The sequence below is a fragment of the Ambystoma mexicanum genome, chromosome 1p (genome assembly GCF_040938575.1).
Source record: "Ambystoma mexicanum isolate Mex_15411 chromosome 1p, UKY_AmexF1_1, whole genome shotgun sequence".
NCBI lineage: Eukaryota > Metazoa > Chordata > Amphibia > Caudata > Ambystomatidae > Ambystoma > Ambystoma mexicanum.
Genome location: NC_090921.1, coordinates 234,236,684 through 234,250,309, shown reverse-complemented (window position 1 = coordinate 234,250,309; position 13,626 = coordinate 234,236,684). Strand labels below are relative to the sequence as shown.

Below are 13,626 nucleotides of genomic sequence, written 5' to 3'. Positions count from 1 at the left end.
GCCGACGTGCCAGCCACAGGCGACACGACTGAGCTGGAGGATGCCATACAGACCAGCTCAACTGTTCCCACAGTGCAGACAGTGCAAGTCCTACCTGCAACCATCGAGGCGGATGATAAGGTCAATGGTACACAGCGGAGAATACAGTGAAGCCTCCGTGAATGAGACATTATTTCAACTGGAATACTATGAAGAAACACATGGCCACCCCGAGGATCAATATACCAACTGGGACGAGTTCTCCTCCTAGACCCAGAAGTCCCAAACGAGTTTGTGAACTTCATCCAGGGAACACATAAAGGCAGTGATGCTCCGAAGGTGAGGCTAACGATGGACACAGTCATGCACACATTCCTCATCGATACCGGAGTGACCGTCAACATCATGGGGGAAGAAGATTTTAGACTTACAGGGAACTCGTAAAAGTTGTTGCAGTCCAAAGCAAGAATCTTTCAATGGGGAGCCAGCATACCACCACAGTCAATCAGACAATTTGAGAAATCATTCTTATTCAAAGGGAAAAGGATCAACGCCATCATCCTTGTGCTGCGCTGCCCTGTCCAAGGTAAATGTCTCCTCAGCTACCGTACCGCAGAAGCGCTTGGCCTGATCGACATCCACTTCAACGAACGAGACATGGTGATGTGCACAGGCAGCCAGCCAAGCCGTGGGTCAATCTGCCACCTAGCGGGGTGCCCGCTCACCAAGGAACAGATCAAAGGAATGTTTCACAAACTGTTTCAAAGGCTGGGCAAACTGAAAGGAACAGTGATCATCCTCCACATCAACAGCCAGATCAAGCCCGTCCCACAACACCCGCGCAGAGTGGGCTTCCATTTACAAGCGGCCGTGTCGCAGGAACTGCAGCAGGTCCTGGACAATGACATCATTGAAGGAGCGACAGGGGCCACCCCGTGGATCTCACCACTGGTAGTGGTGCCAAAGGAGGGCAAAAAAACTACGCCTCTATGTTGACATGAGTGTAGCCAACACCGCCATAGAGAAGGAGTGGCACCCAGGGCCCAGAATTGAAGACATGATTGTCAGTCTGAACTGTGCCACAAAATTCTCAAAACTTGAAATCAATCAGGGGTACCACCAGCTCGAGCTGCACCTCGATTGCAGAGGGATAACGACATTCGCATCGCATGACGGCCTCGTTTGGTACAAAAGGCTACATTTTGGTATCTCCTCCGCCGCGGAGATCTTTGAAGGAACTATCAGGCACCTACTCCTCCCAGTCTGGAGAGCATTCAACTACTCAGACAGCATCCTGGTTTACATTACCATGCAAGAGGAGCATGCAAAGCTCTCCTGGAAGTTCGTGAAATACTGAGGACAGCAGGACTCATGTTGAACTATGAGAAACGCAACATCAGCAGAGACAAACTTAGGTTCTATGGACATATGTTCTCCGGGGAAGGGATGAAGCCCGACCCCGACAAGGTACGGGCGATCAACAAGCTCAATGAACCTATCAACATTGGGGAATTTAGATCTTTCCTGGGAATGGCAGGATACTGCGCCCACTATCTGGAAAGGTACACCATTACAGCCGAGCTGCTGCAGCGACTTCTGAGAAAGGACAAACCTTTTAGGTGGTCAGGAGATTGCTAGAGGGAAGTTGATGCAATCAAAAGGGAGCTGGCTAGCGCAAAACACCTAGCATACTTTAACCCAAGCTGGCACACCAAGCTCGTCATAGACGCCAGCCCGGTAGGCCTATGGGCCATCCTAGTGCAACGGGAGAAGCCAGACGCTCCAGCGAGATGCGTCGTAGCCTAATTAAGCAGTTATCCCCACAGAGTGCGCATACTCGCAGGCGGTGAATAAAAGCTTAGCAGCGGGGTGGGCATGCCAGTATTTCCAGCACTTTGCAGTAGGAAAAATGTTCATGCCCGTGACGGACCACCAGGCCCTTCCATCATTATTCGGGAAGCCAAGGACAGAATTAGCCCCCGAATAGAGAGGTGGGGTATCCGCCTCCAAGTGTATGACTACTGCATCGGTCACCGACCGGCAGGAGACAACAAGCCGGCCGACTACATCTCGAGGCCCCCGACAAATCATAGGGAGTCGCCACGAGGGAGAGATGCAGATTACCTGCGTTACTTCACGGAGCAGGCTCTACCACCCACACTCACCATTGAAGACATAGCAACACAGGCAGATCCGTCGACTAGGTGGGCTAGGATGCTCACAATTGCAAACAAATGGAAGGACTACAAAAGGCTGTCGCCCCAACGCGAACGAGTTAACAGAAAAGATCTAAATACATGGTAGAAGAGATGGTAAGGAGCTGCCTTCCATGTCAATGCACCGCCATGAGTCATCCGCCACTCCCCCTACAGACGACAAGCATCCCCAAAGAGGTGTGGAAAGCGGTCGCAATGGACTTCTATGGGCCACTCGAAGAGGGGGGCCACCTGCTGGTGATCATAGACGAATTCTCCAGGTTCCCCATCATTAAACAATCCCAGTCCACAGCCTTCACCCAACTGGTCGGTATCCTGGACCAAGTATTCAGCGAATGGGGCATCCCCACCACAGTAAAGACAGACAATGGATCGCTGTGTAACAGCCACGAATTCCAGAGATTCGCAAGACACCTAGGATTTAACCGCCAGCGGATAACACCGTGATGGCCGCAGGCCAACGGGATAGCACAGCGGTTCATGCAATCAATCAAAGGAACGATATAAAGGGCAGCCATCGAGGAGATACCAATCCAATAGGCCCACCGCTGCATGCTCCGCCACTACCGAAACACACCACATTCTGTGACCAGAGTGCCACCCGAGGACCTACCACATCAAGACACGTCTACCCAAGGGGGCCATCAAGACTCGGATGAGCCTGGAAGACCGAGCAACACTAGAAGACGAGATCAGAGAACGGGATGCTGCGGCAAAGGAAGCAGCCAAAGAAAGGACAGACCAGACCCAGGGAGCAAAGGAGAAAAACTTCGAAGAAGGAGAAGAAGTGCTAGTGAAACAATGCATGCAGAAGAGAAGGGACACACGGTTTGACAGAAATAAAAGGGACAATGATGACGGTCGCCATCGCACAGAAGGCCATCACAAGGAGTGTATCATTCTTTATAGACATTTCAAGCCAGAGGATAACATTGGGCAAGGGACAAACATACCCTGAGGAATGATCGAAGAGGCAGAGTGACATCCTCCAACCTCAGAGGGAGTAGGGAAGGATACCCAGCTTAGGGCCGCACCCAATGACTCATCAAGAGAGCATGCAGACTCATCGAAGAAGTGTAATTTGAATATAAGGAGATATGTGAGGGGGAGTTGTTACGAGGGAGAAGGAGGACTGCAAAGGGTTAAGTTAAGTGTGAGGCGGGAGGAGGAAGAGGAGAAGCCCACCAAGGGAAGTGAGAGCAATTAATTAAATAAATGGTGAAAGAAGCAGATGTGTCCTGTCGTCCTTCCGTCTCTCGTAAGGGACAAATCCTCTAACAGGGCCCAGGTTGGCGGGTCATGGAGGCAGAGCCTAGAGTGGGTGGAGTTACTCAATGAAGAACTTAACGGACAAATGCTTCATTTGTTTTGGCTATTGGGTGGCACTGAAAGCGCTACTTATAAAGCCTAAACTATTGTCATTAAAATAAGAGCGTTAACATGAGAACTTGAATAGGGACTTTAAATGCAGGTTTGTAATGCATTCAATGCAGGTTAACATATGAAGATGGATATATGTAGTTTGGCTGTATGTCCCACCCATTTAACGACCATTGCTAAGTGAAATCTATAGAATTTGCCCGCCATTCCCACCCATTTTCCCTCCAACCACACCGCTTTTCGCACTCTTTAGCTGATTTTCTACTATGTGGTGAATTTGTCAGCTATTTTCCTTCGAAAATGCCGGCTGTTATTTGTTCATGTTATTTAAAAGTAATTTGGCTTGATTGATGATTTTAAAAACATTTACAAAACCTTTTAAGTTATGTCACATATTTATATGCATTTTTTATTAAAAATAAAAAGCAGTGTAATAGTTACATTTCGTTCTGAAAAGGTCCATGGCCTGATTTGTTGGTGTTGGTTTAGTCTGCAGTCTACTAGTGAAGTCACTGTGATTTCATTGGGTCTGTAATAGATGATTTTTCTGCAAGGTAGCCATTTTCTTTAACCGAATCGTGGTGTAAGTAGCATAGCTGGTTGGCAAGCGCTGCTAACTCCCTCCATCTTCGGGTAAGCATGAAATGGTATACCTGTAAAAATGCGGTGAGCAGTGGCATTCGTATTTCATTACCGTTACTTCGTTTGCAGCGGTTTACCGATTCTATTCTGTTGCAAACAAAGTAACAGTAATTAAAAAAGAATTGAGCCTTCCTTTTAACAGATGTGCGGCCTGCGTACCGTGTGCTGTGCTGTGCAGGCAGGCAGCCACTGGATTCCTTTATCTCTCCGAGGCTGGGCATGGGAGCGGAGCACTCCTGCGCCTTCTGCTGCTCCTACCAGCCGCTGCATGGCTCATAAATATGTCTCCGACTACGAAGAGCACGAAACAGGTTGTGAATTTCAAGGTTGGACCTGCCCTATAACAAAACCTACTTCATCTGATTGAATTAATTTAGACATAAAAAAGTCTATTGTGTTTTGCTAATATTTTGGTGAAGATTTACAATCAGATTTAATCAATTAAATTGGTCTTTAATTCTTAGTGAGTTCATTATCTTTGCCAGGCTTTGGAAAAAGTATCAAAAGGGCTTCAGTAAAAGACCTTAAGAATGTTATGATATGATATGATATGATATAGCATTTATAACGCGCCTATACACAGGTGTTTCACATAAGTGTTCCTATACTATAGAAGTAATTGAACAGCTTAACTGATTTTGGGGCTGAACTAGAAGCAAAATGTGCAAACCAATACATTGTCTGTCCATCAGAACCAGGAACTTTACCCTTATTTAAATCTTTAATGACTTTACGTATGTCTTCAATATGCAGGGGAGTATCTAGGGAACTTAAATCCATATGAGGGTTCGAATTTCTATTCATTTGCACAAAACAACATGTGACGTCAACTCACCTTTCTGTATGCTCTGATGCAAACAGTTTCTGATACTATTTATTGAAGATGTCTAATATATTCTTATCTGAGGAAATCATACACCCAGAGTCATTCTTAATACCAGATATCCTAGACCATTCCTTTTAAATTTTTAGATACGAAGCAAGACCCCTTCTAGCTTTATTAGACGTTCGATATGTTTGGGATTTGTGTTTAAGTATAACACTGCAAGCTTGTTTGGATAATTAATTTGTAATATTAATACGTAAGGATAAAATATTTAAAAAAATACTATCATCAGGCTTTTCACTGTATTTTATTCAAGCTTATTTAGTTTACTAAATACAGTATATAACTCTTTCTTTTTTTCTTTTTGGCTAAATAGGAGAAAAATATGTTCTCTCAATGCTGCTTCATATGCATCCCAGTTGTTGACAGGAGAAGAGTCAGAGTCTCAGAGTCCTTAATAATTTCAAATAATTGCTGATGAAAGGTATCGAAAGAATCCTCAAATTTTCTGTAATTTACTCAAATGTTTTTAAATCTCCATCTAGTAGAGCCGTTTTCTGTGTTGTCAGTATCAAAAATGGTAATTACTGGAGCATGGTTCGATATAACAGCACTATCAATCGAAGATTCAACTATCATACTAGACTGAGACGTGGACATGCATAGAAAATCAATACAAGAATGGGTTTCATGTAGTGTAGAATGTAGCATATACTCAAGATCAGCAGACGCCAGGAGTCTACTAAACCAAGTGCTGAAATAAAACGTAAGAAATCCTTGTACATTTTATAACTCTTCACCTGACACTCGATTAAAAAGCTGTATACATTGGGATGGGCCTATGTGTAATTGTAATTAATTAAATGAAAATGGTCTGTGTGCTATCAGACTTTATTCTGCTATACCAATTCTCATGACATGTACAATGTTTAAGAGCACGCAAGCACCTTTTTCTCTCAGGATCCTTTCTTGTGGCAGGCAAAGTGAACAGTGGCCTGCTGGCACATGTGCTTTGTGGGAGCAGGGTGAGCTGTTCCCAGCCAGAGTTCAAAGACAAAGTTCTGAGCTAAGGCTGGTGAAGCTCTATTCCTGTTTTTATTCACTTATGTACTTATTTATTTTGATTTGCCTTTCCAGCAAATAGAAAGAAACAGAGAAACTGAGTGACACAGGCTCTGTTCAATACATGAAATTATATTGTGGTTCAGGTGGATCTCTTGCGCTCCAACCATAGACTTTTGCTTTAGTAACAGAAATTATTATTTTACAAGTCCAACATCCTTATCCATAGATTCTTTCCAAGTCAATCAAAGAGTCAATTGACATAATGTATCTCAAAAATGAGTGGTTTTAATTCTTCATGTAAACACACAGCCGACACGTGTTTCGACCTCAGGTCGTTCTCAAGGCCCATATATGCTTCCTATATCTTTTAGATTTTAGTTCTCAATGCCCGGGGATTTCTTTTGAGCATTTATTTCAATCCTGTAGGAATGGTTGTATTGGGTCAGAAATTAGGTGAGTATTGTAAGTTCCCGTAATACAAAGGGCCCTTTGGAGTATTTTTCAAGATTGGAGCCTGGGATTCAGCCCACTAAATGGTGTTTCTTGAACTTTGGAGCTCATAACAATTATAAGATTACGGGAGGATTGAAATAAATGCTCAAAAGAAACCGCCGGGCATTGAGAACTAAAATCTAAAAGATATAGGAAGCATATATGAGCTGAGGTCGAAACACGTGTCGGCTGTGTGTTTGCATGAAGAATTAAAACCACTCATTTTTTAGATACATTATGTCAATTGACTCTTTGATTGACTTGGAAAGAATATATGGATAAGGAGGTTGGACTTGTAAAATAATAATTTTTGTTACTAAAGCAAAAGTGTATGGTTTGAGCGCAAGATATCCACCTGAACCACGATATATTTTCTGTTTACTGGAAACAAGTTTTGTGGGAAGCTTCAGGGCAGGATATAACTTGCTGCCAACCTTTTTATCTAGGACTCTTGAGCGGTAAATAGCGCGCGCAATTCAATAGCGATCCCACAATACTGTGAGCCTCTCTCTGTTCAATACATGTTGGCCATTTATATTTTATCAGAGGATTTGAAATAAAAGTGATTTCAGCTAGATGGCTGCAGGTAAAGCAGTGAGTAGGTTATTCGGGAGTGACTATTGTTAGTAGGATGTACCTAACAAAGTCTGAATGATGGAGGATAACAAATGGGACACAGCTAAACAGGTGCCTTGCTGTGTAAAATAATGGCTACAATCAGGTGATCATAGCATGCATGTGCTTGTTCTTCTGTGTCTTTCAATCACCATACTTCAGTTGTAAAACCCAGAGGAGGTGTTGTAGGATCCCTTTAAAAAGTGACCTCCATCAACTTGAGTTGAGAAGGTATATGGTAAAGTGCATAAAGTGAAGACTGGAGTCAAATCCTGGCATCACCATTTAACCAAAGTGTGTGATCCTCGGGAAATCATTTACTCTCATTGTACCTTATCTGACAAAGAAGTGATTCAGTTAGCCTCTTACTAGCCTTTAGTGTGGTATTGTAAGACTCACACCATGGCTTCTAGATAGTGAACACATTTTCTTTGTTAAAAATGCTCACCATACAAAAAATGTTACTGGCTTCCAAACGTGTGTGTCGGCCTGAGGATCTTAGTTACAGTTATTGATAGTTCAGCTACTAAAAATTGAGTCAATTAAAAATTAGGTGATTTTATATGGGGCAGAGGTTTCTAAAGTTTCCTCCTAGAAACTGCTCCCCCAGAACCTTTTTTATGATCAAATACAACTCTTAATTAAAGCATTTAACTAAAAGGAGCAATGAGTCCCTGTCCAGCACCTTCATGCTTAGTTGGAAAAAGCCCTTTCTTCAACGTGTTCGAAAAAGTGCTTCAAAAGAAGCAGGCACTGCTGAGATTCGAACTCAGGATCTCCTGTTTACTAGACAGGCGCTTTAACCATCTAAGCCACAGCGCCACATGCGCAACTGTGTGTACGTAGTGTTGCAGCTCACCTGCGTCCATTTCAGATACAGCGCCAAAGGAAGAGTTGCTGTACAAGTAAGCTGGAAGTATATCACGGAATTCTTTTTGAAAAAACAAAAACGATATTGACCGAAAGCTCTTCACTTTCGTAATGTGAGTACAGAGGAACACAGCTGTCTAAAAAACATTGAAGAAGTTCATTCAGGAAAGTTATTTTTGGAGCCGCTGCCTTCGCCATGTCCCTCTTAGTGAGGCTGCTTACTCCAGTGTCTGCATAAGAACCTGTACATCTCAGCATCCTCTTGTGCTGGTCGCGCGGCATTGGCTGTCTTTTCTCTGGAGCTGTGTCTTTGTGGCTCCCTCTCATCATGGGCCCTCTTATTTCAGTAACAGAAGCAGGCGCCCTGATGCCTTATATGAGCATGTTGGCCTGTCACTCACTCGTCCGGATGGGCTGGTTTTGATTCATGAAAAGTTGTGACAGAAAACAAAAGTAGCCATTGAAGGCCCAAAGCAAAACATTCAAGTGTAAGACGATGCTTCGATTGTTGCATTACAATGATTTTTTTATATTTGGATTTGTACATATCTCATAGGGTTGAAGTGCAATATAGAAAAAAAAACAGACCCGTAGTCGGCAGGATTCGAACCTGCGCGGGGAAACCCCAATAGATTTCTAGTCTATCGCCTTAACCGCTCGGCCACGACTACTTGACTGTGATCACCTGAATGTGCATATGACAGTGTGTGCAAGGTCAGACCATTTTGAACAGTTGGGCATTGAGTTAGGCACTTCACACAGTCATGATATTATCAACATAACTATGATTCACTCATGGTTTTCATCAACGATGGAGACATTCTAGCATTGTCAGACAATGTTACAGGAGCACATTCTCAGGGCTATCACTGTTACCCATACCAAGGTCACTCCTTCTTTTCCCGGAATCTGGTCAAGAGACTTGCCCTTGACAGGGAATGGGAAATCTGCTCCTGCTGTATATGTACACGACTAATGCTGTTGATATGGCCACCCACAATGAAGGTGGATTAGCACACACAAGACGGAGACAGAAGTAGAGTTGGATGGCTGCCTGCTCGTGCTCTAATGTTACACACATATCGTTCTTTATCTTGCTGACAGTTTTGACCTGTTAGTGAGGTTGTGATACAGAGGCTGAGTTGGTGGCAGATTTAAGGCAAAGGGCCCTGTGGTCAAAAAAGAACATAGGGTCCTGTTACGAGGGAGTTGGAGGACCTCAAAGGGTTAAATTAAGTCTGAGGCCGGAGGAGGAAGAGGAGGAGCCCGCCAAGGGAAGTGAGAGCAATTAATGAAATAAATGGTGAAAGAAGCAGACGTGTCATGTCATCCTTCCGTCGCTCCTAAGGGACAAATCCTTCTAACAATTGGCGGCCAGGATAAAGCGAGTCACTAACCTCGTTCTCGCAAGTCACAAACCTCGTTCTCCTTGAACCTGCTCCTGAACCTCGATTCCAACACTCCCTGTGTTCTCATTCTGCTCGATCTCTCCTCTGCCTTTGACACTGTCAACCATTCCATCCTGCTCAACCGTCTCCGTGATAACCTGGGTATCACTGGTCAGGCTCTGGCATGGCTGACCTCTTTCCTTTCCGGTCGACCCTCCCAGGTCCAAATGGGCTCCTTCCTCTCCGACATCTTTTTCTCCACCTGTGGTGTCCCCCAGGGATCCAACCTCTCTCCCTGGCTTTTCAACCAGTATCTGGCACTCCTTGCCCACCGCATCGCCGCTCTCTGCCCCCACTTCCAGTGCTATGCGGACGATACCCAGCTCATTTTCAGGCTACCCTCGGCCTCCTCCTCTTCTTCCCTCATCTCCGACTGTCTGTCTGCTATCCAGGAATGGTGTGCCGCCAATGACCTCTGCCTTAATGCCAGTAAGACTGAGATTCTACTCATCGGCACACCCACTCCCTCCTTCCCTGCAGCTCTCTGGCCGGCCTCCCTTGGCCCCCTTCCTGCCCCTACCTGCAAGGCTAAAAACCTTGGGGTCATCTTCGAATCCACACTCTCCTTCTCTCCTCATATATCTGACGTCTCTAAGAAGTCACACTACCAGCTGCACCTCCTCAGAGGTATTCTTCCCTTCCTCTCCTTCCCCCAGAAGCTCACTGTCTCCCGAGCCCTGGTTCTCTCAAGGCTGGATTACTGTAACAGCCTCTATCTTAATCTGCCTGCCTCCACTCTCCGCCCTCTGCAACTTATCCAGAACAGAACTGCAAGACTTGTCCTTGGCCTCAAGCCCAGGGACCGTATCTCTCCAGGACTGAAATCTCTTCACTGGCTCCCAGTGGCTGCGAGGATTAAGTTCAAAACCCTCTGCATTGTCCACAAGGCCTTCTGGGGCCTGGGGCCTAAATACCTTCAACTCTCTCTTCCTAAATATCTTCCTTCACGAGCCCTTCGCTCATCCGTCTCCAACTCCCTCATGGTCAGCCGCTTCTCGAAGCAACGAGCTGGGGGTAGATCTCTCTCCGCAGCAGGGGCCTCCCTCTGGAACAGCCTTCCTGCCTCCCTGAAACTTGAGGAGAACCATCTCCGGTTCCGGAAGCACCTCAAAACCTTCCTCTTCGCTTCTGCCTTCTCTCTCCCTCTCCCCTGCTAAACCTGCTTAACTCCCCACTGAAATTCTGCACTATACCTGCATCTTGGCCACTCTCAGCGACCTCGGTCCAGGGCCCAGCCACTCTCCACTTGCACTGCCTCCCTGGCTCCCCCTGCACTGTGGGACTGTCACTGTATCCCTACAGCCCCCTTTCTAGCACTTGCTCTGCACTTACCTCGCACTTGCCACCAGCTGGCCCTTTTATTTATTATTTATTATTTTATTACGCTACTTACCGTGTACTGCACTTTCCCCCCCACCTCCTCCCCCTGCACTTTCTCCTTTTCCCCTTACCTCTGCACTTGCCCGATCTGAATGACACCTGGCCTAGTAGGATCGTTTGTCTGTCTTCCCCTTGTTTCCCTCCCTCCCTGCCTCGTCGCGCCTTGAAACACTTGTGTATAGGCGCGTTACAAATACCATATCATATCATATCATACACTGTCCTTTCTGTGTGAGCTTCACGTACCACACCGCCACCCGGTGTCCTTTGGTCCGCAGGGCTGGCCTTGCAGCCTCCAGCCCTCCCTGCGGCACCCACGACGGAGGAAAGAGAACCGAGAAGAGAAGCAGCGCCGTCCGCAGTACCCCCATGGTGAGCGAGTTCACACGCATGCAGGAGATCACGCAGCATAACTTTGGGAAGCTGGCAGCATTAGCAACACAATGACAAGCCCCGCCCCCTCAGGCCCAAGCAACAGCGACAAGCCCCGCCCCCAGAAACAAGCAAGGCCGGGGAGAAAAGAAAAAAAAACAATACAACAGGGACACTGGCACCTGTAGCAGCACGCTGCCCCCAGAGCAGCCATTAATATTTTTTTAAAAAGACGAACTGGCAGGGCTGCCAGTCCTAGCACCGATAACTGAGGGACAAGACCCCATCAACACTAGGCACCTGTAAGGGGAAAGGAAACAAATGAAAACTAGTCATACACTGTTGTATGGCTCACAAGGCATGTTGTGAGTAAACACCCACCCCAGCTATGACAACCACGCCTGGTCCTGCGCTGGGGTCCTACTCCACTCTGTCCAGGCTCCCTGGGCACAACTAAGTCCCAAATGGAACACAGCCAGAAGGTGCCCATCCTACGGGCTTGAGACGCAAAGAACATGGTGGACCAAGCAGATGGACAAGACGCACCCATGCGCACCGCAAGCAGCTTAGCATTCCTATGGAAACCAGCACCATTCAGCCTCTTATCACAAGCAGAAAGAGGGCCCAGATAGACAATATGGGTCGATGACTTTGCCGGTTTCATCAAGGCAGTGGGGGAAGAAAAGTCTCCAGTACTCAAAGACATTTTCACGAAACTGGCTGGGCAGAGATAAACGGCATCATCAAGGCCATGCCGCCAGGAGACAGAAACACGTACAAGAAACTTGTCACCGCATTGGACAGGAAGCTCATTATACATTTGAACAGGTACTATGAGCGATATGTGTTCAACCATTGCTGTCGGGCCTCCCACAAAACGGTGGAGGAGTTTGTAACGCGACTCCGACAGAAACTCGTCCACTGCCAATTTTCTGCTTTCTCGGATGAAGACGTGATCCGACTCCATGTCATAGAAGGTTGTCTGTCATCCGTACTCCGGAAACAACTCCTGAAAAAACCCCTATCGATTAACGAGGTGGTAGATATGGCGAGGATGCATGAGAGAGAGGAAATACAGGCCTCTGCCATTGAGACGCCAAAAAAGAAAATGGACTGAGAAGTGACGGTTGTGGCATTCACCGGAGGCAGAGAAGGGGAGAGAAACACCACAGGCCACCAGACTCTGCCGAAAACGCAGCAGAGAGAGGCATAAACCCAACCGAGAACAGGAACACGGCTCTAGCGGTAGTGTTATCGTTTTGGCTAACTGTTCCAATACACAATGCCATGCCCGGCGATGACTCAGAGGTGTTCCAGATGTGACAGAGAAGATCACTTCCAGATAGTGTGCCGGTAAGGGAGACCGTTCTCGCCGACGTGCCAGCCACAGGCGACACGACTGAGCTGGAGGATGCCATACAGACCAGCTCAACTGTTCCCACAGTGCAGACAGTGCAAGTCCTACCTGCAACCATCGAGGCGGATGATAAGGTCAATGGTACACAGCGGAGAATACAGTGAAGCCTCCGTGAATGAGACATTATTTCAACTGGAATACTATGAAGAAACACATGGCCACCCCGAGGATCAATATACCAACTGGGACGAGTTCTCCTCCTAGACCCAGAAGTCCCAAACGAGTTTGTGAACTTCATCCAGGGAACACATAAAGGCAGTGATGCTCCGAAGGTGAGGCTAACGATGGACACAGTCATGCACACATTCCTCATCGATACCGGAGTGACCGTCAACATCATGGGGGAAGAAGATTTTAGACTTACAGGGAACTCGTAAAAGTTGTTGCAGTCCAAAGCAAGAATCTTTCAATGGGGAGCCAGCATACCACCACAGTCAATCAGACAATTTGAGAAATCATTCTTATTCAAAGGGAAAAGGATCAACGCCATAATCCTTGTGCTGCGCTGCCCTGTCCAAGGTAAATGTCTCCTCAGCTACCGTACCGCAGAAGCGCTTGGCCTGATCGACATCCACTTCAACGAACGAGACATGGTGATGTGCACAGGCAGCCAGCCAAGCCGTGGGTCAATCTGCCACCTAGCGGGGTGCCCGCTCACCAAGGAACAGATCAAAGGAATGTTTCACAAACTGTTTCAAAGGCTGGGCAAACTGAAAGGAACAGTGATCATCCTCCACATCAACAGCCAGATCAAGCCCGTCCCACAACACCCGCGCAGAGTGGGCTTCCATTTACAAGCGGCCGTGTCGCAGGAACTGCAGCAGGTCCTGGACAATGACATCATTGAAGGAGCGACAGGGGCCACCCCGTGGATCTCACCACTGGTAGTGGTGCCAAAGGAGGGCAAAAAAACTACGCCTCTAT

At 46.6% G+C, this 13,626-nt stretch overlaps 1 non-coding gene across 1 annotated transcript; it reads right to left on the bottom strand.

Moving 5' to 3' along the window:
- Positions 1–8,674: 8,674 nt before the first annotated feature.
- TRNAS-AGA (transfer RNA serine (anticodon AGA)) lies at positions 8,675–8,756 on the bottom strand. The gene has a single exon. It is a non-coding gene; the product is annotated as a tRNA-Ser (tRNA).
- Between the last annotated feature and the right edge of the window lie 4,870 nt (positions 8,757–13,626).